We start from the raw sequence: 25,096 nt of genomic DNA, 5'->3' as shown, positions 1-25,096 counted from the left end.
CTTTTTTTTTACTAATAAAATTTATTATTTAAATAAAAAAATAAAAATAATATCAATATATGGGATAGGTCAAATAGGCACCTCCCTGGCTCTCCCCTCTCCCTTCCCTGATCATCTTGTCACCCCAGCTAATGTCACTGCAGATGATGGCTGACCAGTCGACCCATATTGCATCCAAAGACCATTCTGGAACTGGACCAACTGTTTATATGGACCCAAAGTCTTGGGCCAATATGAAAGTGCTGGACTCCACAGGCTGCCAGTGATTACATGGTAGATCAGTGTAGTCGAATGAGTTCCCAGAATTGTAGTTACTAGTACTGGGTTGAAATGGCTTGTCCAGGCCTGGATCTTGCTGGGACCAACTATAGACATGCCTTGTTTCCAAGACTCCCTGGTGTTAAGAACTCTAATTTAAAATGGCTCTTTGTTCCCAGGCAAAGGGGTGGACCAACTTACTGCTCCAAACCAGAAAGGGTTTCCTTAGGCTCCACCCTCATAAAGTTAACAGAAAAATGGCTACTCTCAAGCTTTGGGTGAGACAGCCTAACAAATGAGCTGGGATCTATACAGTTCCATCACACCCACATTATGCTGGATCAGCTCCATGCGCTGTTTGGTCACCACCATAATCTGTATCTCTGATTTAAGTGGTCAGTGTAAAAGTACCCCATGGATACAGAATCCAATGGATACAAAAGACCAGCGGCTTATGCCAATATCTAGGCACAATCAAAGTGGAAAGATAAAAATGTTCCCATGACCATACTAAATACATACTAAAATAGTGTTTGAAATCCTCCAGATTACTTAGGTATCGTTATCAGCTCCATTTCCATTGATTATGATAATGAGAGAGAGAGGTGGATTGGAGGAGCTGTAGAGGGGAGGAAAAAAAGAAGTCAATCCCAGGGACCTCACTGAGATCCCTTGACTTGCTTGTTTAGACGTCTTCTCCTCTCTCGCCTCCCTATCCTATTCTTCCCCGAGTTTCCCCAGGGAGATAGGGCAGAATACAAATAAATTATTATTATTATTATTATTATTTATTTATGATCTATATAAAACTTGATTGACAACTGACATCTAAATTTCTCTTTCCGAATAATATAATTTCTAATATGTGAGAGATTTCTTTTACATTAAAAAATCTGTTTAAAATGTTTTTTTAATGCAAGTTGGCTGAGTGAAAAGAGTCTTTCATAAATGAGTTTTCAAATTTGGCTAAATATTTTAAAAAACAAACTTGGTGAAATTATTTCCAGTATCTATAACTAAGACAATTTTGGTTATTCCTGATGTACAGCTGATTTTTTAAAAAGGAAATGTCTTTGAAAGTAGAGTTCGAAATAGAATCCTATTGGGTAAATAATTTTGAGAGCCTTCAAAATTTCACCATAACTCTTTCTAACAAGACTGTTTATCAAACCTTCCCAACAGGCATCCATGGGCTTTTAAATATTTCACACATTGGTACTTGTATATCTTTTCGGTGTTTCCAGTATTTTTGAGAGAGAGAATCGCTCTTGGGAAAGATCTGAAAATGAATGGATTGAACTCAGTAGGGCTCATCATTTTTCTTCTGCTCCGGTCTAATGATAATGTCAGTAATTGTTAACTCTCAGGATGTATTCTTACTTCGCCTACAGTCTGTTCTTTCATCTCCAAATTTTCCCAGGGTTGTATGAAGTGGAAGAAAACAACCATCACCTCAAGTTTCATTATAAGAAAAGCAGATGCCAAGGTTTTGAACACGTTACAAACTGAACACAAAACAAATTCTTTACACTGCAGGAAAAGAGTGCAGTGGAACAGATGTAATCAGAACAAACAGATAAGGCTTTGGGGGGAAGAATTCAGGAAAACTAACAAGCAGCCCAGAATGCAATATTAAATATGTCTTATGGAAGACGAAGGGGAAGAAGAGGGACTCTGACACAGTGATAGAAACTATGATTTTTTTTTAAAAAAGTATATGTTTCTAGTCCATCATGATTGAAAAAATGAGGGAGGACAAAATTAAAGAAGGTAGTCTCAAAAGCTGTTTTTTCCCTGCAGGTGAATAAATTGGTTTGTTATCACCTCTAGAGGAGCAGAAAACCAACCTGCTCCATATTCAATATGACGTCCTTTAAAATGTTTAAACACGGCTATCATGTCAACAGAGTTATGTATAAGTTTAAGTAAGTTGTAATTGAATGCCTATGAGGAACCAGTGTAACATCCATAAAATAGCCAACCATGTTGCATTTAAGGTTTTACATAAGTGCTTAAAAATTAAGGAAACAAGGGAAAGCACAATCATTTTGATATGATTCCTTTTTGTTAAATTTAAGTAGGATTAATATACCAGCTCAGATAGCCTGCCTCCACTTTTTTAGGTTTAATGTAAACTTGGAAAGTGCTATCCAAAGTCCGACGTCCAAAACAGGATTTAAAAGTTTGAACTAAAATCAGAAACAGATGTATAGCCCAACTGACATGGGAGCCATCAGATACCCTTAAGCTTCAGCATGCCTTATTGGGTACCCATAGCTTTTCCGGATTTGCTTCTTCCTAATAAGAGCAGAAGGGAACTCAAGAGATATATGTTAGCTTTTCAAAATGCGTTTACAGACATAATCAGTACAGACTGGAAGTACCAATCAGTGCAACCACAAATCCTACAGCAGAATTCCCCAGACCCAAATGAACTTCTGAGTTTCAGGCACTTCCAACTAAAAAACAGAAAACAAAACTGCAACACCCCCCTCCCCCCACCCTTCTTGCTTTGTCAAAATTCAGACCTGAAATTACTTTAGTTTGTACCAGGAACAAATATTGTCTCCAGTACACTTTTCAGATAGATTTCTCATTAAGGAAGCATCTCCACAGTCATTTCCAAAGTGAAGAAATATCAGCCTGTCACCTCTGCTCATTAACAGGCTTTGGTGTCTTTTATGAACTGTCAATTTTATTTAGCACGGCCGTTCTATGTTTGTTTTAGTTTGGCTATTGTGTTACTGTGAATGGCTTCGACCCTTATTCACTTCTTTCATGTAATGAATGTGTATGGCTATGAGAGGTGTGCAATTTGACCAAAAGGCATGCCATTTCAGGGTCGATTTTCAGATAACCCCTCACTCTGTTTACCAGGAAGTTACTCGGATCAAGAGGGGTGTTGCCATTTTCATTCGGCAAAGATTGGCCCATTGCTTACAATAACATTTTTTAAAGGCGTAGTCCTCAGTCATTTTAAGGCCTAAATGCATGAAACTTACCTCAGTTTTAGATCCCATTTACAACTGCATGCCAGCCAAGTTTCAAAACAATTTGCCAATCTACTGTTTTTTAAGAAATTAGTTTTACCATAACATTTTTTAAAATAAGACAAACTTCAAGAATGGGTTCAAAATTGTAGTCACCGGTTGTGTCCATTTTCAGCTAATCAGAGCATGGATACAACCAGGCTTTTTTTTATTGGCTGAGAAGTAGAGAGAGAAAAACTTCAACTCCCTGTTCAAAAATAGGCAGCAAGACCTGTTTAGAAATAATAATAATAATAATAATAATAATAATAATAATAATAATAATATTTTTTTATAACAAATACCATCTGCCTGCAACTAAGAACTGGTGGGATCACAAGCCGGAAAAAGTTACAGAGAATAAACACATCAAACTCCTCTGAGACTTGCGAATTCAGACAGACAGAGTTTTGGAGCACAATACTCCTGACCTCACAATCGTGTTAAAAAACAAAGTATGGATTGTCAATGTTGCAGTCCCAGGTGACAGCAGGATTGAAAAGAAACAACTGGAAAAGCTGACACGATATGAGGATTTAAAGATCGAACTGCAAAGACTCTGGCACAAACCAGTCAAGGTGGTCCCAGTGGTGATCGGCACTCTGAGTGCAGTGCCTAAAGGCCTTGGCCTGCACTTAAACACAATCGGCACTGACAAAATTACCATCTGCCAGCTGCAGAAGGCCACTTTATTGGGATCTGCACACATTATTCGCTGATACCTCACACAGTCCTAGACACTTGGGAAGTGTCTGACGTGCAATCCAATACAACAGCCAGCAGTTGCTGTGGACTCATCTTGTGTTTCAAATAATAATGTTTATTTATAACCCATTTCTCTCTCTACAAATGAGACTTAAAGTAGCTTACAACCAATTCAACACAATTTTAAACCCAAAAATATACAAACATTAAAGTAGAATTAAACATTAATATTTTTAAGAATAAGCAGTGAAAATCCTGAGCTAAAACCACAGCACTCCCTGGCTTGATCTTAAAAAGAAAGAAAATGGGCTCCCTATGTTGTACTTCCATTGCCATATGCTAATTTTGCCAATGTGCTACCAATTAACCTTTCCCTAATGTTCCCAAGGAAATGATGGATGGGAATGCACATCTTTTTGACTGATTCAAATTTGCATTAGTCCAGCAGGAAGCAGTGATCATAAATGATACTCACTAAGTCTGCTTGGGTTCTAACAACTGGAATTGTGTGTAACTTCACACACAAAACATAGTGTCATGTTTTTACTTCTACCCTCTTTATATTCATAACTGTTAATGTTTATAAAGTGTTCCATGTTCTAAAACATTAAGTAACATTTAAGGCACTCAGTATCTAGGAATGGGAAAAATAATTGGATTTCTATTTCTCTAAGAGAATATCATTTTTTTTAACCTCCTGAATTGGGAATTTGCCACAAAGCAGATCATGTAATGGAAATTATTATTTTTCTGAGAGCTGTGATGCATTTCAGGGGATATTTTCAAGCCTTGAATGGTTGAAGCCATGGATAAAGAATCTGGATATGAAAGCCTTACTGTAGTTGCATATTCTGAGTTGGAGGCTATAACGTACTGGCCTACTGTGCAGGGTTGGTGTGTCAGGGATGGCTGTGAAAGGTTGGGGTTTCTTTACAGGCCAAAAAGCCAGGCAGCCATTTTGTTAGCTCAGAACTGAAGAGGGCAAAGCAAGCAGGCAGCCGTTAGAGTATGTGGGGCTGCCTGATAGGTCAACAGCCCTAGAGGGAGTCTGCTCAGTGAAGAAAGTGGGCGGAGCTAAGTTGAGGCAAGAAGACAAGGAACCATTTTATGTCAGAGAGTGGTTTTGTGGAACTGTGTGAGAAGGACGCAGTTCTGGGATTGTGCCGGTCTTCAGTCCTGCCGGCACAGGGCTGGAATGGCCAGTTTGAAGTTAAGGCTTGGGGGCTTTTTTTTGTTGTGTCAGGAGCGCCTTGAGAAACTGTAAGTTGCTTCTGTTGTGAGAGAATTGATCGTCTGCAAGGACGTTGCCCAGGGGATGCCTGGATGATTTGATTTTTTTATCATCCTTGTGGGAGGTTTCTCTCATGTCCCCGCATGAGGAACTGGAGCTGATAGAGGGAGCTCATCCACCTCTCCCTGGATTCAAACCTGCGACCTGTGGGTCTTCAGTTCTGCCGGCACAGGTGTTTAACTCACTGTGCCACTGGGGGCTTCAGCCTGAGGGCTGAAGAGGCAGCTAGTGCCTCTAGGGTAAAAGGCAAGGAGTGCCAGGCAGAGGCGGCTCAACCTATTACGTAAACTAAGCATTTGCAGTATAGTTGCAGTATAGTTGCTCAGGGGCACTCTTGAGGCGCTCTTGGGGGAAAATAGACCCTGACATATATGAGTTGTAGTTACTGGGATGTATAGTTCTCCTACAATCAAAGAGCATTCTGAACTCCACCAATGATGGAATTGAATCAAATATGGCACACAGAACTCCCACGACGAACAGAAAATATACATCAGTGATTGGTTGGGGGGGGGGGGGCACCAAAATACTGTTTGCTTACCATTGAAAATTACCTAGGGCCGCCTCTGGTGCCAGGAGCCTAAAACCTTGCAGTCTCAGTGAGAGCTGTAAAGGAGAAATGAGGACCTATTGTGAGCAGGTTGTTTAATGTTAGGGGCTTTTAAGAAGCAAGTCTAAAAGTCTCCTGTATCAAAGTTCTAGTGTTGAACTGGAGGGGATGTGGTTTTTTAAAAAGGGAATTTCCAGAGATGTTCCCAATGCCAATATGCCCTGATTTACTGCCATATTGGCCTATTTCTGCAGTAGGCCTATGTTTACAGAAAATGCTGATTGTTTGAGAAATCAGTGCTCCAGAGAAGAAGTTACTATTCAAGGATAACAGTACATCTGGACAAAACCGGCTAGCTGGTGGCTAGTTAGAACCCCCAAGTTTCCCAGTCACTCTGAAATCATGTTTGCAACAGACTAGCAGAAAAGATTGATTCATTGAGACAGTCATGGTCAGAGAACAATAGACTACAGTGGTATTATAGTTGTGCCATTGTTAGGATCCCACATGTGCTATTATGTCAATCAAAATCATAAATAACCAATGAACAAATATATAGATAGCTTAGACCAATGAAAGGATTTGTCTTTGGGAACCAATGAAAATGTATATTCCATTTACTGCCAAAGTGATAAATACTCTGCAACCCCATTGTGGGTGGCGACAACCCTTTGATTGCATTCCTATATGCTTGTTTGTCGTTATTGCTATGGCCATGCAATAAATAGCTTTTTCCAGTTTTAAAGATTCAACTTTCATGGTGTCCATCCTTGCCCTCCCCACTGGAAAGGGAAGAGGGAGGGGTGGGTGTGGGGAGGGAGAAGGGAATGAAAAAGGAAACAAGCATGATAATTATGATTATGTATATATATTTTAAAGAATAAATTTAAAAACCTGCAAAAAAAGGGAAACTGTGCAGCCATTCAGAGGTTGCTGAGCTGAACTTTTGCCAGAATTGTGAAGAATTTTTGGAGCTGCAGTGCAACAAGATGTGGGCTTGCAATTCCCACCCCTCTTTGAATATAGTCTGACAAAATACAGGGATCACCATTGGACAGAGCTTCCCATCTGTACGGTCCTAGATTCTGAACACACTCCAAAAGTGTGCTGTGTATGTGATTCTCTCATCAACAGTTTGACTGGACATTTGAAACTCCTTTTGCAAACTGGTGCTATCATTAAGATGAAATGTTTTTGAATCAATAGTTGGTGCCGTGAGTCCAATTTCTTTACTTCCCCTAATAGCAGATTGGTCTAATAGATTCTATCAAAATCCCACCCCCCAGATTGGTATCTCCTTGGTTTTTGAGTATGATCACCTAAATTTGGGTACAGATTATGCATTTTGTTGGTGTTCTACCCATCTGCTGTTCAAGATTCCCCTATTATGAGTTACATGGGGTGATCTCGGGGGTGATCTTGGCCTCTCCCCACATATTAGTGCTGGAAGATTTTAACATCCATGCTGAGACTGAGAGTAGTTTTGGACTTCATGTCCCTCATGACAACCATAAACCTATCCCAAGTGGTATCTGGTCTACTTGGACACATTCTGGATCTTGTTTTCTGTAGTCGGGGAATCATAGAATCTTAGAGTTGGAAGAGATGTTGTGGGCCATCCAGTCCAACCTCCTACCAAGAAGCAGGAAAATTGCATTCAAAGCATCCCTGACAGATGGGCATCCAACCTCTGTTTAAAAGCCTCCATAGAAGGTGCCTCCACCACACTCCGGGGTAGAGAGTTTCACTGCTGAACAGCTCTCATAGTCAAAAAGGGTTTCCTAATGTTCAGGTGGAATCTCCTTTCCTGTAGTTTGAAGCCATTGCTCCGCATCCTAGTCTCCAGGACAGCAGAAAACAAGCTTGCTCCCTCCTCCCTATGACTTCCTCTCACATGCGTATACATGGCTATCATGTCTCCTCTTAGTCTTCTCTTCTGCAGGCTAAACATGCCCAGCTCTTTAAGCCACTCTTCATAGGGCTTTTCTCCATCACTATGAGGAGTGGCTTAATTGTGAGTAGAGTAAATGTTTATAGTTTTATTGTCATGAAGAGGTCACCACTATGTGGTTTTCTGGGAGTCAGAACTTCTGCAGTGATGGAGAAATCATTATAATGAAGGCTGCTGAATCTGGAAAGATTGTTGATGGCTTCGGGGGAGTTTCCCATTGCTCTTTTGGTTGATCCTGTCGAAGTCCTTGACAACCTCTGGAATGAAGAAATGGCCAAGGCACTAGGAATGATCCCTCCAGAAAATCCCCCTTCACAGAGTGGAGTCAAACAGACTCCCTGATTCTTGTAGTGAAAAAAGTGTGAAGCCTTTTTAAATAAAAAAAAAAACAAGAGGGTGGCTCAATGAGTTGGATGGGTATGAATCTTAAGGTTTCCCCTAATGATTTCTGCACTGCTGAGTTTGGTGTAAGATGCTGCCATAAAAGGATTCAGTTTGTTTCATGAGCTGTGTAGCAGTGTGATGGTGGTAGGGGAGACACTTTTGATGTCCTCCCAATTAGAGAGGTTATGGCAACAACACAAAACACCAAGATGATGAGAGGACTGACCTGAGCTAAGGCCAATAAAGCAACTCCTGCCCTTCACCTTCCACACATGCTGACTCTTTTTAGGCTTCTCCTCTCACTTCTAAAACAGTCTAAGTTCTTTGGCCGCTTTAGGGCTGGATACTGGAATCATCACCCTTTTTTCCACAAAGATTTTTTGTCTAGCCTACAATGTAGATGTGAACTTGGATACTGACGTGTGGTGTAACTAGGTAGTCACATGGCATGTAGTGGAGAAGAAATGGCAGTCTTGGTGAGTCCCCATTATGAAGGATAACTCTTTGCAACATTCCCCACACAGGGGATAAGAAAGGAGGATGTCCTTGGGTCTGATCTCAGAGATCAGCCCATGTTAGGGATCATGTGATCAATCTTCAGTCTGGTCATTCGGTGGATATTGGTCTGAGGAGCTATCCAGTTAATAGGTTTCTCCCCAGGGCTTGGACATTTTCACCCAGAGTAAATGGGTGAGGAGATCTGTGTGAGAACAACTGCCTCTGCTCCGTATCCTTGAAGGCTTTCATGGCTGGTATCACTGGGTTGTTGTAGGTTTTTGGGCTGTATGGCCATGTTCTAGAAGCATTCTCTCCTGACGTTTTGCCTGCATCTATGGCAGACATCCTCAGAGGTTGGGAGGTCACTTGGAAACTAGGAAAAATGGGTATATCTGTGGAATGTCCAGAGTGGAAGACAAAACTCTTGTCTGTTGGAGCTAGGTGTGAATGTTTCAGTTGGCCACCTTGATTAGCATTTGATGGCCTGGCAGTTTTTAGGTGTGGCTTGTTAGCAATCTTCTCAACAAAGGATTCCCCAGGCAACCCTAATCTAAACCATATAGGACTTACTCAGAACACCTTTACCTAGCTTCTAGGCCAGCTTTCTACTCCCTTATTGCAACAGCTCCACTAACTTTCAGTCCATTTCTGGCCATGATTCAAAATGCTGGTAATGATATGATGTGTGATATATGGCTTAGGTCCAACCTATTTGAAGTCCTGCTGCTCCCTTAATGAGCTCATTGGAGCCCAAAAATCTTCAGGAGAATCCCTTATTTCTGTCCTACTTCATTCTCATACTTGTGTGAGGACAAATGAGATGAAAGGATCTTTCTAGTGGATGCTCCCAGAGAGATTAAAATGCTTTCTGCTGTCAAGGTAAAACATTTTGTGCCATCAAGCTTTTAGAAACTGACTTGGCTGGGCTTTTAAGGGCATGCTGTTTTGTTAATAGCTTGATTAATTGTCATTTCAGTATATTTTTAACACGTTACAAGCTTCTTTGACTCCCATTATTGGGGAAATGGTGAAATGAATAAAATAAACATAAATGAAAAGCATAAAGGCAAATAAGTAGTTTTATAATACACATTCTGACAAGGGATGCTTAACTGCACACATACAAGTGTTTTACCTCATCTCAGAAGCATCAGGAGACAAGGCTGATCCCTCCTCTCAGTCTTTCACATCCAAGCATATGGTTTTATAGGCTTATCTATGGAATGCCAGGTTGAGGTAAATAATGAGATTTTTGGTTTATGCTTCTTGTTTAAAATTATGATGTTCTGGATTTGTGTCATGGTTTTATGTGAATCAGTAAGGTACTTAAAAAATCTCTTTTGGTAGTAAATGCCATGCTCACTACAAACCATTCTGCTTCTGACCAAATGTATGAAAGCAGCCCTCTCCCTCTAGGCAATGAGTGAAGGCATTCTGTTTTCCAGGAGGAGGATAAACAGACCACAGCCAGATTTATATATCTTTTTCTCACATTTATTGCCACCCAACTCCTGAAATAAAGAGACCACACAACAAATATGGGTTGAACTATGAGCAACTTTTATTAAATGTTTCCCCCCTTATTAAGGACTAGGCATGGTACAGTCTAGTTGAAATCTTTCTTATTCGGAATAAAGTCAGAAAAGTTTCCTTTTTGAAGCGATTTCAAAGTTTTTAAGAAAACCGGAAGACTCTTTGCCCTTCCGAAGCTTTTTTGCTATTTTTGTTACAACTCATGAAGCGAGTTGGAAATTATTCAGCTTTCCCCCGCTTCTGGTCCCTGGCCTCGGCTCAAGCCAGAGAAGCCAGCCAGTTTCAAAGCCAGAGAAGCGAGTTATAAACCAGAGAAGCATGAATTTGCAAATTTCCTCCTTTTGCTTTTCCCCCACTCCTGGAGTAAAACAACTACTTTCAAAGTAAAGCTCCTGGAGTAAAACAACTACTTTTAAAGTAAAAACCATGCAATGAAACAAAAAAAATAACACTTTCAAACTATTAACGAAAACTTTTTTTTCTGTGAAAATCGGAATTGACTTTAGAATTGAACCACCAGTGCCCCCTACATCCAAAACGAGTTTTGAACCATTTTTTGGGATCAAACAAGCCTATTAAGGACAGCAATGCATGAAAGCATTTCTTTGGCCTTGAGTAGATTCTCTCGGCCGCTTTTTCCCATCGCCTGACTTGCACCTGGAATTATTTCCACGCAGAAGCAGACTCAATTCTCTGTCTAATCTCTCTTCCTCTTTTCTCTGCCTATCAGCCTGCAAAACAGTTTTGTTTTCACACAGAGTCCACCAAAAACCCCTTTATGCTCCCAACCGGGGAATTGCCATCCTGTTCCAACATCCCCTCTGTCTGAACACCTTCAGAAACATCAGGCCCTGCAGGTCCGGCACCCCCAGACCCCTCATCAACATCCTCAGCTGGCTGCACTATATCAAACCCCTCCACATCATCCTCAGCTGGCTGAGCTACAACACCTAGGCCATTTCTGTTTACCCTCACCTCAGTTATTTGAACCACAGGTGATAGTTTCCATTCCTAGTCTACACCCAAAAGGGTTGCCTTGGATGTACAGTAAAGATGTAAATCCCCTGCTGTTTTCAGTGATATCCTATTTAAAACGGCACTATCCAATTTGCCCTGTATGAAAAGTATAGGGTAGGCAAAAAATCCCCCTAGAACATAGGGGGAGGGGTAATTCCTACCCAGCCCTGTTCATAGAATCATAGAATCAAAGAGTTGGAAGAGACCTCATGGGCCATCCAGTCCAACCCCCTGCCAAGAAGCAGGAATATTGCATTCAAATCACCCCTGACAGATGGCCATCCAGCCTCTGCTTAAAAGCTTCCAAAGAAGGAGCCTCCACCACACTCTGGGGCAGAGAGTTCCACTGCTGAACGGCTCTCACAGTCAGGAAGTTCTTCCTAATGTTCAGATGGAATCTCCTCTCTTGTAGTTTGAAGCCATTGTTCCGCGTCCTAGTCTCCAAGGAAGCAGAAAACAAGCTTGCTCCCTCCTCCCTGTGGCTTCCTCTCACATATTTGTACATGGCTATCATATCTCCTCTCAGCCTTCTCTTCTTCAGGCTAAACATGCCCAGTTCCCTAAGCCGCTCCTCATAGGGCTTGTTCTCCAGACCCTTGATCATTTTAGTCGCCCTCCTCTGGACACATTCCAGCTTGTCAATATCTCTCTTGAATTGTGGTGCCCAGAATTGGACACAATATTCCAGATGTGGTCTAACCAGAGCAGAATAGAGGGGTAGCATTACTTCCTTAGATCTAGACACTATGCTCCTATTGATGCAGGCCAAAATCCCATTGGCTTTTTTTTGCCGCCACATCACATTGTTGGCTCATGTTTAACTTGTTGTCCACGAGGACTCCAAGATCTTTTTCACACGTACTGCTCTCGAGCCAGGCATTGTCCCCCATTCTGTATCTTTGCATTTCATTTTTTCTGCCAAAGTGGAGTATCTTGCATTTGTCACTGTTGAACTTCATTTTGTTAGTTTTGGCCCATCTCTCTAATCTGTCAAGATTGTTTTGAATTCTGCTCCTGTCCTCTGGACTATTGGCTATCCCTCCCAATTTGGTGTCGTTTGCAAACTTGATGATCATGCCTTCTAGCCCTTCATCTAAGTCATTAATAAAGATGTTGAACAGGACCAGGCCCAGGACCGAACCCTGAGGCACTCCACTTGTCACTTCTTTCCAAGATGAAGAGGAAGCATTAGTGAGCACTCTCTGTGTTCGTCCACTTAACCAATTACAGATCCACCTCACCGTAGTTTTGCCTAGCCCACATTGGACTAGTTTCCTTGCCAGAAGGTCATGGGGGACCTTGTCGAAGGCCTTACTGAAATCCAGGTACGCTACATCCACGGCATTCCCCGCATCTACCCAGCTTGTAGCTCTATCGAAGAAAGAGATCAGATTAGTCTGGCATGACTTGTTTTTGATAAATCCATGTTGACTATTAGCGATGACTGCATTTGCTTCTAAGTGTTTGCAGACCGCTTCCTTAACAATCTTTTCCAGAATCTTGCCCGGTATCAACGTGAGGCTGACCGGACGGTAGTTGTTTGGGTCATCCTTTTTTCCCTTCTTGAAGATTGGGACCACATTGGCCCTCCTCCAATCTGCTGGAACTTCTCCCGTTCTCCAAGAACTCTCAAAGATGGTTGCCAATGGTTCCGAAATGACTTTCTCTAGTTCCTTCAATACTCTGGGGTGTAGTTGATCTGGCCCTGGGGACTTGAACTCATTAAGAGCGGCCAGGTATTCCTGGACGACTTCTTTCCCAATTTGGGGTTGAATGTCCTCCAATCCCTCATCCACTCCATCTTGCTGAGGTTGAAGACTCTCTTTTTGTGAGAAGACCGAGGCAAAGAAGGCATTAAGTAGTTCTGCCTTTTCCTTATCCCCTATCAGCATTGCCCCATCTTCTCCGCGAAGAGGTCCTATCGCCTCCTTGTTTTTCCTTTTTCTACTGACATAAGAATAGAAGCCCTTTTTATTGTTTTTAATGTCCCTGGCAAGTCTGAGCTCGTTTTTTGCTTTAGCCTTGTGGACCTTTTCCCTACAGGTGTTGGCTATTTGTTTGAATTCTTCTTTGGTGATTTCTCCCTTTTTCCACTTCTTGTGCATGTCTTTGTGTCTTAGCACAGTTAGAAGTTCTTTGGACATTGTTAATGCGCAGGAGTCAGTTTTCAGATCCAGAATGAGCTCAAGGGGTGGGCTGCTACTCATGTAACTTTGCTCCCAGAAAATAGTTCTGGCTGGAGCTACTTTCTTTTGATTTCCTCTTTCGGTGTGGAGGCAAACCACCCCCACCTCCAGCTGCACAGGTGAGGGAAGTTAATAGTTGCCTTTCTTTCAGTAGGCCCAAGGTAGCTCTTTGCTCCACTTCAATCCCCATAACTACCTTATGAAATTAGTTAATCTGAGTGATCCTTAGATATGCAAATAATGACATTTTTATGGAATTGGGGGGAGGGCACTATTCCATGTCTCCTTAACTGGACAAACCCATTTATAAAGTCTAAATGTTTAGCCTAGAGAGCAAAGAAAAATGAAAGATTTACACAATTTTGAAGCATGTAGGGTTCTGCAGTTTCCACTCTTCAACTTCCAAATTCATACATCTGATCAGTGAATTGGAACCTTTAAGCAAAACTTTCACATGCTTTTGACAATATATTATACATTAAGGAGTAAGAAAAATAGCAAAGCCTCCATGTTCACCTCCCAGCTTTTGCTGGAGCTTGCCATTTCTCTTAAACTATTCTGATAGATTAAAATGCTCCTCTGCAGGAAATGTTCTGCCAATAGTTATTAAGCTACAAAGAGGTAGATTTCTCCTTTGTGTGGGAATCACATCCAGGCCAATTTGGCTGCTACATATTCCAGGGAGAGTTGTATTCCAGATGGGTTAATCCACTTTCTGTTTTAATGTCTCTCTTGAGCTTTTACTATTGGTCTAAGATGGAAATCATGAGGTAAAGAATCTATTACCTTACAGACATCTTTAATCAAGTCTCAACGTCTCCTTTTCTTTTCTAAAGTACCTTCAAGAGAGACCTGTTTTCATTGGAAAAAAGAGAGAGAAATGTTGATATTATCGCATGCTATTTGTTTTCCTTTTGAAAGTTCCTTGTTGACAGTGTTACTTGTTGGCTTCCAGGTCACCAGGGTGAGGAATCCAGGCCAAGTTTTAGATAAGAGGCTCATTTTCTTGGATGCCTACTTTCAAGTTTGGGCTAAAACCAAGTTTGGATTTAACCAACTGCCCACTGCTGAGAATGTCAACAGTCAACGATGTTCAATGGCATTTTGCCCCAAATGTGTTTCAGACTAAAATTTGCAAGGTAAACATGAGTAAATGATGTAATTTAAAAGAGAAAATCAAAGTATAAAGCCCACAAACTCTTCAGTTTTGCTGTGTTGTATTCATTCTATTCTAATTGTATTTTTGGGCTTGGACTCATGTAAGCCACCCTGAGTCCCCTTTGGGGAGATGGTGGTGGGGTATAAATAAAGATTATTATTATTATTATTATTATTATTATTATTATTATTATTCAGTTGCAGGCTGAATTTCAAAAGCAAACCAACTTGCTGAGCTAAGCATTCATCACATTTAATCTTCAGCATAGCATATTCTTGTGATGAGTGCCTGGAGACAAGTTTCAGTATGTTTAATAGGTGTATCTTTGTAATATGAAAAGATAACTAATGAAATTGAATAGCAGCAGTGTCCTATTCATACTGATGTTTGTGATGTTCCCAAAGTTGTCTTTTATAAATCCTGCTCTTGATGGAAAGCTTGGTTTCAAACATGAAAATGGAGGCTGCTGATAATAAACTCCCCAGTAGTTGACATGAAATAGTTAGGGATTGGTATAGACATATATGTGCAGAGAATGGTGTTTCCTGCAACAAAAATACAGAAAAATTCATATGTGAATTTTCAGCAGACTAGGTCCAAAACTGCAGCCCTTCAAAACTATGTAGGTTCCAAAGACTTCCTTATAGTAAAGAGAAAAGTGCTAAATTACTTATTAATTAATTAGAGAAGAAAATTAGTAAATAAGTGTACCCCTATGCCAAATCCCTTTGCTACAAGGGGCTGCCTATATGTATCCTTTCTCACAGTAGAGGCCCTATCATAACATGATTTTGTTCAGATCATTTAAAAATAGATAGAAGAGAGGATAGAATATTGGGATTTGCTTAATTTTTATTCATGATACACATCTACTCATAAGTGAATGTCAATGAATACAGGGGGATTTACTCCTGGGTAATTATGTACAGGAATTATCCTAAAACAATTTAAAGGGCTTTTGAAATGCATATATTTATGACAAATTGTGCTAAAAGTATTTTACATAATGTTCACCCCATCTCACCTTTAAACTAAAACCTATGAGGTAGACTATGTTGAGAAGCTGTGTTTAGCTCAATGTGACCGCATGACAATTATTTTACCAGCAAGCTGAGATTTGTCATGAGCTATGATGTGCACTGGGCCAAGGAACTGAATACAAACAGTTCATCAAGTAAATCTGACTGAAAGCTCTCATTTGGAGCAGTGCTGATAAAAGCTTTTAAAATAACTTATTTGACATTACATTACGGTTGATCATGCTGTACACAGGTATGCACACAACTACTGTACTACATTTGGTTTTTAAAGTATTTTTTCAATTTTCAGTGAATTAGAATTAGTGCACTTTGGTATTTGGACAAAGATATATGGAGTAATCTCCAGTAAATGATGTGGTACTTTCACTGACTGGCAACTTTTTATGTCAATTGCTTCTTCAGTGAGAAGTCAGCTGAATGTACCCTTGAACTTCAGTCACTGTCTTAGTTTATTATTCTTGTTTCTTGCACCTTCTCCTTCTTATTCCTTTTACTTTTGCTTTTATTTCAACTCCTTCTCAGCACAGGGTAGCTCTCACAACAAACAAATGGCAGCATTCTAAGCTGCAGCCACAGGGCTGGGAATGCAGGCAGGGAGGGGAAATCACAGCTTTCCACCCAGTAGTAGAATAACAGCAGTAGAGTAGTGCTTTGCAGAAACTACTACAACAATTATAGGACAAATTATAGGACAAATGCTGCTTCAGCTTCCAGAAGTCATAGAAAGCTAAACAGGTCAGCTTGTTTTCTCACACTTCTTCTTTTATTTCTCTTCAGGTTGATGAATAGAGTGTTGCTAGTTAAGGGAAGGCTGAGCGAAGGAAGATAGATGCTTTTGAACTGTGGTGCTGGAGGAAAGTTCTGAGAGTGCCTTGGACTGCGAGAAGATCCAACCAGTCCATCCTCCAGGAAATAAAGCCCGACTGCTCATTGGAGGGATGGATACTAGAGACAAAGTTGAAGTATTTTGGCCACATCATGAGGAGACAGCAAAGCCTAGAGAAGACAATTATGCTGGGGAAAATGGAATGTAAAAGGAAGAGGGGCCGACCAAGGGCAAGATGGATGGATGGCATCCTTGAAGTGACTGGACTGACCTTGAAGTAGCTGGGGGTGGTGACGGCCGACAGGGAGCTCTGGTGTGGGCTGGTCCATGAGGTCACGAAGTCGGAGATGACTGAACGAATGAACAACAACAACAGTTAAGTTCAAAACTCCCTCTGAGATAAGAGTGATTTGGCAGTGACTTATCAGTCTGTTGTCAGTATTCCTCTTTAATTGTGCTGTTCGACGATTAGCGAGTAAAAAAGATGTGGCTCCAGCTACTCCGCCATTTTCCTTCATCCACTTTAACTGTTACGGCTCAGTGCTATGCAACTTTCTATGTTCTGTTTGTTGTGCCAAAGTCAATCAAAAGGTTCCATGTTCTGGCTGGTGCTTTGGCACGTTACAAGTCAGATTCCTACGATATCTTCCAATTTTTACATGCGTTTATTTATTAACTATATATATATATATATATATATATATATATATATATATATGAAAACAATACATGTGAAAAAATACAGAATTACAAAAATAGAAGATAACAAGAGGGAAAAGAATTAAAGATACAAAAACAAATTAACAATATTAACACGGGATAAACAAATTACTTCCAATTTCTCAACTAATAGTTATATTGATTAAGCATATCTACTCCCTCTAGTGACATTATAGTTAGCTTCTACAATAGCACTATATAACAAAATTTGAAAAAAAAATGTTTCTGGTTTGAAAGTGTTATTTTCTGTTTAAGGGTACGGAACTTACTTTGAAAGTACTTGGTACACTCCAGAAATTTCATTTTTGTGGCTGCTATAAACTATGGTGAAGTGGTTGAGACTCTATGAGATATTCATTGAAAAACTACAGCAAAATGGGCTGCAGGATGTCCTGCAAACATCATGTTTTTGCAGTTTAATAAACGTTTTCCACATTTTTATGATAGAACCAATTAGGGAATGGCATGTATAACCTAGGAACAAAAACCATGTTGCATATTGTAACAGAAAATTCTACTATTATTTGACACCTAATACTACCCCCCCCCCCCCGGTGATATTTCAGTTTAGTAATTATTACACTCTAATATTTTCAAAACCATGTCAGTGATTTATCTTTAAGCTGCGTCACCACTTTGCCCATCTCTGCAAGATCTCTCCCATTTTTTTAAGGTGGTGAGTTTGGTACTGAGATGCTTTCAGCAAATGTCAAGCTCTTGACACATTAAGAAAACAATATCATTTATTTTATGTGCTAGGGAGGAACTGAAGATGAAAGAGCATATAAGAAAGTTATAATGAACTGGTTAGTTGGCATGCATGGTTTAAGCTATGTGTAAGTACAATAAATAAAAGAGCAGGGATGGCAAATGAAATTTAAAGTGAATCAGTGCTAGAAACAGTAAGAAGCTGGAGCAAAAAGCTATCATTAGAGTGTGTGCTGAGAACATCTCCTACAAATAGCCAAATGCAGACTGAAGTCAGCAGGCAGCAGCAGAATTTCTGCTGAAGGAAGATGAGAGCACAGAAATACAGATTAGAAGCAACAGCCATGCCAGAAGCAATAGCTGTACATTGCTGATGGGAATGCTTTAGCTTGCATTCATGCTGGTGGACTACACAAGGGATGAACTGGATTGTTGTAAAAACCTGGAGGGATAAGGTACAGAGAATCTGTAAAACTGTGTGTAAAAAAGAAAGAAATGCAAAGGCTGTGCTCAGAATAGACAATCATTGTTCAAAAGGAGCTGCTTGTAACACACAAGGCCCACTCAATCAGAGATATCCCACCAATTATAGGCTATCCCACAACATAGAGGACACTGGCCCCTTTATTAAAGTTCAATATTTGCTGCCACCAATATTACTTCAACAGGCTACCTCCTTTAATGTAATGTATGTATGGGAGGCACATGGAAAGGTTTAGTTGGTTCAAACAGGAAAATATGTTTATTTACTTAAATAGGCACAATAAGCTTATAAAACTACAACTCCCAAGGTCCCTTGGCCATCCATGGCCTTATAAAATACAACACCCGAGGAGCCCCGCCGCCGGAGGGAGCAGAGCCTCTCTTTCCTCCTTCCCTCGGGCCCATACCACCCTCTCCTGGCAGGAGGGACACTTTCACCCCTGGCTGAGGGAGAAAGAAGAGGAGGGGGAGGATGAAGAAGATAAAGAAGATGCTGGGGCTGGGGAGGAAATGGAAGGAGCCGCCGGAGACCTTTCCTCTGGAACAGGAGGGGGCGGGCTTGGGTCTGGGCCTCGCGGGAGGCGCCTATAAGGTCCAGAGCAAAGAACTGCCCAGGCTTCACTGGGCCGCCGCCAAAGGAGACGTGGCTGAAGTGCGGCACCTCCTGCAGAAGTGGCACGACCCCATCGAGAGGGACAAGAGTGACAGAACACCTTTGCATTTTGCTTGCGCCAATGGATGTATAGATGTTGTTATTTTCTTAATAGACAACAAATGCCAGCTAGATCTCTACAACAGTGATAAGAGATCTCCATTAATGAAGGCTGTGCAGTGCCAGCAAGAAATATCTGCACTTTACTTGCTTGAGCTTGGAGCAGATCCTAATCTTGTGGATGCATACAATAACACTGCCCTCCACTTTAATTCTAGAATATCAATAGCAAGGCATCTCCTTGAACATAAAGCCAATGTTGAAGCACAGAATAAGGATGGGAACACACCTTTGATTGTGGCTGTAACTGAAAATAATCGAGAAATGGCAGAGTTCCTTCTAAAAACAGGAGCATCTGTGCATGCCACTGATAAGTCAGGAAGACCTCTGTTGCTGATTGCTACGACTAATAAAAAACGTGATTTAACAAATATTCTCCTCTTTCATGGGTAAGATGTTTCACATAAAGATGAAAGTGGATGGTCAGCATGGGATTATGCTCTGCTTAGTGATGATCCTATTCTTCTTCAATATATAGCTGACTATTCCAGGCAGAGAGATAAAGAAGAGGAGTCTCTTGATGAGCCAAATGTTCTGTCTATATTGAGCGGTTCAGGCAAAATGAAAAAGGCTGCTATAATCCTGGGTGCTTGTGCTACCAATAGAGAAGTTATAGATGACCATTCTTCTGGAGACTCAGTAAGAGATACAGGACAAATGTATGATGACACATGGCAATCTTCAGAAGAGGAAGAATTGGATTTCAGCCCTAAGAAATTACAAAAACCAAGTTTGGCTCACCTAATTTCTCAGCAATTGAAGAAAAGCTTAGATATGAAAAGTAGCATTATGAGAACAGAACATATAGAAAGTAAATCAGATTGTGAAGCTAGAGATGGCAATGAATCCCTTCCTAAGTCTTTGTTCCAAGTCAAATCCTTCCCTCAGCCTAGCCATTCCTCACCTGGCTCCTTTTCCAAATGCTCCCAGATGGTGGCTCACTTGAGCTCTAAGCAGGAGGAATCTTCAGAAGAAGACGGGAAAATTTCAGATGTGTTGAATAAAAAAATGCCTTGTAATGAAAGTTCTCAAAATTGGAATTCTTCACAAGATGGTGCCATTAGGAATGTTACAGCAGTAGTAGGCGTGCATAAAGAAGACGAGGACAGGGGTACAGAATCTCCATGGGATTCTGAGTGTATTACTGAAAGCCCCAGAAAGTCAGCTGTCAGTTCCTTGCCAGCATCGCCTGCCAAAAATGGGACATGCATGCACAGTATTACAGAAGAGCTATGTGACAGGAATTCAAAGAATATAAAGGCTCACAATAATCTTGAGGAACTGATAACTGGTCTGCAAACAGCAAAAATCAATTTGGAAGAGCAACTAAATCAACAGGTACAGAAGCAAACTATGCTCTCAGCAACTACACAAGATACTCATAATTTGTGGAAAGGAAGAGCTGAAGTCAAGATCAAAACTTGGGGTTCACCTTTCTGAGCTTGACAGGGAAAAGGCAGAGCTAACAGTTGGAGAATCTTCAGAACAGTTGGAGAATGAAAGGAAAAAAGTGAAGAAGGTAGTAGAGTTAAAACATTTAGTGGATATACTAGATGAAGAAATGAAGAGAAACAGTGAATTACAAAAAGAATACAATGGCATTAAAAAAGTCTGAAAACAACTAAAAAGAAACGAAAGGAGTATGAGAGTGGAGAGAGTTCATCTCAGTCTAACTTTCATGGAGAAATAAAGAAGAGATATTCAGACATTGACATCGAAGTTGGAAAGTTGAGAGCGAAGGTAGATGAACTTTCTCACAATTTTGAAGCACAGTCAAAAAGATGCACCCACTTGGAATCTAGAAATCATGAATTGGAGAAAAGCAAACAGCAGCTAGAAGAAGAAGTTGCTAATCTCAAACACCGCATACAGGGTAATGCGATAGACCACAACCAAGTGGAACAATACAAGAAAGATATTGAAGAGCGAGCTAGACAAGATGTAAGACAAAAACTGGAAGAAGTCAATTTGTTTTTGCAGACACAGGCAGCGTCACAAGAAATCTTGGAACAAATATGAGCTACCAATATTCTTCCTTGAAAAATCAGCTCGAAAACAGAATTAGAGATTTAGAGTCTGAGCTGACAAAACTTAAAAACAGTCAGCAAGACAATGGGTTACAGAAACACTCAACACATACAGAACTGGAAAGATATAAGGAGCTATACTCAGAAGAACTAAAAATGAGAAAGTCTTTAAGAAACAAATTGGATTGATCTAGTGAGAAATTGTCAGAAGCCAATGCCAAACTCTCTTATGAGCGCAAAAGGAGCAGATCATTACTTGCCAACAGCTTTTTAGGTGGAAGCCTTTCGACAAGCCCTGTCTGGAAACAGTTCAGTTTGGAAAATTTGGGCGCAATTTAGCATTAACTAGACCTCTTAGCCTTGGAGGAGAATTTATGAACCCAACCGGAAGTCCGTTAACCTCAAAAAACAGAGTGGAGGCTTACTTGGAAAAGATGCAGATGGAATTGGAAAAAAATGCCAAGGAATTAGACCAAGCAAATGCTGAACTTGATACTGGGTCACTTCGAGTCTCCCCAATAGGATCAGTGGGTGGATCTTCAAAAAACCTAAATGCAGATCAAGATCAAGTATCCAAGGAAACACAGCAGTATCTTGATGTTTTAAAGGAAAAATATATGATATGAATGAACTTTAATGAAAACTTGCTAATGTGGGTTTGCTACATTACTTTATAATGGAGGGAATGAACCAAATGTGAATTTTATATAGTTTTGAATTACGTTATAAACATATCATGCACTTATATCTGGAAAACTTTTGCATAAATTGTATTTTTTCTATTTGTAATGGAAGCCTCTTTGAACCAAATAAACATCTCAGTGTGCCTCACATACAGTAACACATATTAGGAGGTAGCCTACTGAAGTAATCTTAAATTGGTGGCAGTGAAAATAAACATCACAGTAATCCTATAAAAGGATAGGAATGCAATTAAGTTCCTATACCCCTGTCCAGTCCTTTACATTTTGATACCAGCGGTGGGATATCCAAAATAATGGTGGGATATCTCTAATAGGCTGGCCCCAATATTTTACAGAGGCATTCCTCATTTCACAAACATGAAAATGGAAAATGGGTTAAAGCAAACATGGAAACTGTGCAGCCTAAACATTATTATCATTAATTCTTGGTCTTGATCCTTAATTCTTCTATCACCATATATCCCTATTATCAAAATTTGATTTTTTATATCAAATTTTATTTGATATAAATAAATACCTGGTTTAAGATTTGATTCCAGAATTTTTGTATCTCTTAACACGCCCACCATGGATGTGAATACCATGCTTCCTAACTCCTGCAGCACATGCAGTAATAGCTTGGGGGTGGAAAGATAAAAAGAAATGGGCACTTGGAAAATAGTATGAATATATGTGGAACCAAATACAATTGGATATTATGGACATTATAAGAAGCAAAAAAAATTATGGTCAGACAAACAGAAGAAAATTAAAGAAATTTGGACTCCATTTAACAGATGGTTACAGGTTGTTAAACCAGATGATGAAAGCTGGAAGAAAAAAATGGATAGAATAGAAAGGCGGCACATGTAAGGGGAATGAAAGTTCGTTGTCAACAGGGAAGAGGGAGGGCTGAGTGTGGGGAGGGAGAAGGGAATGAAAAAGTAAAAAAAGGCATAGCAATTATGATTATGTATATATTTTTAAAGGATAAATTTAAAAACCTGCAAAAAAAAAGAAACTGTGCAGCCATTCAGATGCTGTTGAGCTGCAACTTTTGCCAGAAGTGTGAAGAATTTTGGGAGCTGCAGTGCAACGATGTGGGCTTGCAATTCCCACCCCTCTTTGAATATAGTCTAACAAAATACAGGGATCGCCATTGGACAGAGCTTCCCATCTATACGGTCCTAGATTCTGAACACACTCCAAAAGTGTGTTGTGCATGTGATTGTCTCATCAACAGTTTGACTGGACATTTGAAAGTCCTTTTGCAAACTGGTGCTATCATTAAGATGAAATGTTTTTGAATCAATAGCTGGTGCCGGTGAGTCCAATTCCTTTGCTTCCCCTAATAGTTGATTGGTCTAATAGATTCTATCAACATCCCATCCTTCAGCCTTTAGGGTATTGGCACTGCCTGATTGGTCAATAGCCTTGGAGGGAATTTGCTCAGTGAAGAATGTGGGCGGAGCTGAGATGAGGCAAGGAGGAAAAGGAACCATTTTAAGTCAGTTGGTGTCTGGTTTTTGGAACTGTAAGAAGTGGAAGTTCAGCTTGTGTTTTATTCTTAAATAGTTACTTCGAGGAAGAACTATTGTTTTAAACAGACCCTGGTGGTTTGGCTGTTTGTATTAAGGAACTGTTTAGTGGAAGACTAAAAGTTTCTTGGGTTTTAAAGGTTTGACTGGAACCTGAAGTCTTAAGCTATGAACTACTCCTGAAACCACAACACTCTCTACCAATAAACTGCAACCATTAGGCTTCCTGTGCTTGTAATAAATAAAATAAATAAGCATCTTTCTTTGTTCATACGAAACAAAAGTCTCTGTGTGCCTCACATACAAACCACACATATAAGGAGGTAGCCTGTTGAAGTGATCTATATTTGGTGGCAGTGAAAACTAAACATCACTAATCCTGGAACATGGAAGGATCTCAATTAAGGACCTTTACCCTATCCTATCCACTTCACCTTGCATCTCCTTTAGAGTAAGGGGCTTGGAGGCGAAGTATCCCATAGAAGTGGTGTCACAAGAACAGTGCCTTGTGTCTTTATTCTAGAGTATAGGGCCTAATTGGCGAAAGATTCCATAGAAGTAGTGTCGCAAGTCTAGGGCTTGAGAGACAAACATCCCATAGAAGTGGTATCTTAAGAGGAATGCCTTGCATCTCCTTTGGAATAAGGGACTTGGGGGCAAAATATCCCATAGAAGTTTTGTCTTAAGAATGATTCATTGAGTCTCCTTTAGAGTAAGGGGCTGGGGGGGGGGGGGCAAAGGATCCAATGGAAAGTGGTGTCTCAAGAACATTGCCTTGTGCCTCTAAGTTAATGGTTAAACTAGTCGGAGGAGGAGACAATCCTGTGTAATGGGGGTGAGCAATTTCTCTAGCAGATGAAATAGGCAGGCCATATAACTATAAGATATTACATTCACCGGGCCTTCTACCTTTAAGAATATAAATTTTATTAAGTTATTAAAAATTGAATGCAATATGTTTAGGCACGACCTTAGCTAATTGTCTAATGTATAGATTGAAGTAAACACTACAAATGTAGAACAATTTGTAGAAATAAATCAGAAGCAATTGACAAAGCGACCCTTTCAAAAATAGCCTTGTTTCATTGGAGTCCAATTATCCCAATTATTTTGAGGCAGATTTTGCATAGGTTCAAAGAAAGTTGATTATATAGAGTTTGAAAACGAAAATTAACTTAAATAAATATCCAATTAATACTGGTCTTGTAGTGTTACTTGATGAAACTCAGACACATAGATGGAATAATTAGGAAGAAAGAATTCACAAAAGAATATAGGGAAAGATATGAATAAATGAAAAAATCCCAAGTGTTTTCACAAGTACCTGAAAATGTTTTTCTACTTTAAAGAGGAATGTCAGAGGTTACCTTCAAACCAAAATTCAACCAGTTTGTTTATTTCACTCATCTTAAGAGAAGTCTTAAAATCTCAAATCACAATGAAAATAGAAGAGAAGAAACAAAGGAAGTAGAAAGGCAGTATGCCATAAATGGGGAGAAACTTCCCCTTTCAGAATTTTACCAACTTCTATTTCCCATCATCTCATGAACTTCCACTTTCATTGGTGCTTTCCCGGGTGGTCTCATTAAAATTTTGTCATTTTAAATTTGTTCTGCCTGAATTTATCATTGGATCAAACATTTATTTTTCTGTCCCCCTCCTTACCATATGCATCTCTTTCAGACATTTAAAAAGTCATAAACATCCATAATAATAATAATAATGTTTATTTTTACCC

At 40.0% G+C, this 25,096-nt stretch overlaps 1 pseudogene; it reads left to right on the top strand.

The window, feature by feature from the left end:
* Positions 1-18,810: 18,810 nt before the first annotated feature.
* On the top strand, positions 18,811-21,873 carry LOC132765422 (ankyrin repeat domain-containing protein 18B-like; annotated as a pseudogene).
* The last annotated feature ends 3,223 nt before the right edge of the window (positions 21,874-25,096 follow it).

The sequence above is a fragment of the Anolis sagrei genome, chromosome 2 (assembly GCF_037176765.1).
Source record: "Anolis sagrei isolate rAnoSag1 chromosome 2, rAnoSag1.mat, whole genome shotgun sequence".
In the NCBI taxonomy this organism is placed as follows: Eukaryota; Metazoa; Chordata; class Lepidosauria; order Squamata; family Dactyloidae; genus Anolis; species Anolis sagrei.
This window is presented reverse-complemented; position numbering and strand designations above follow the sequence as displayed.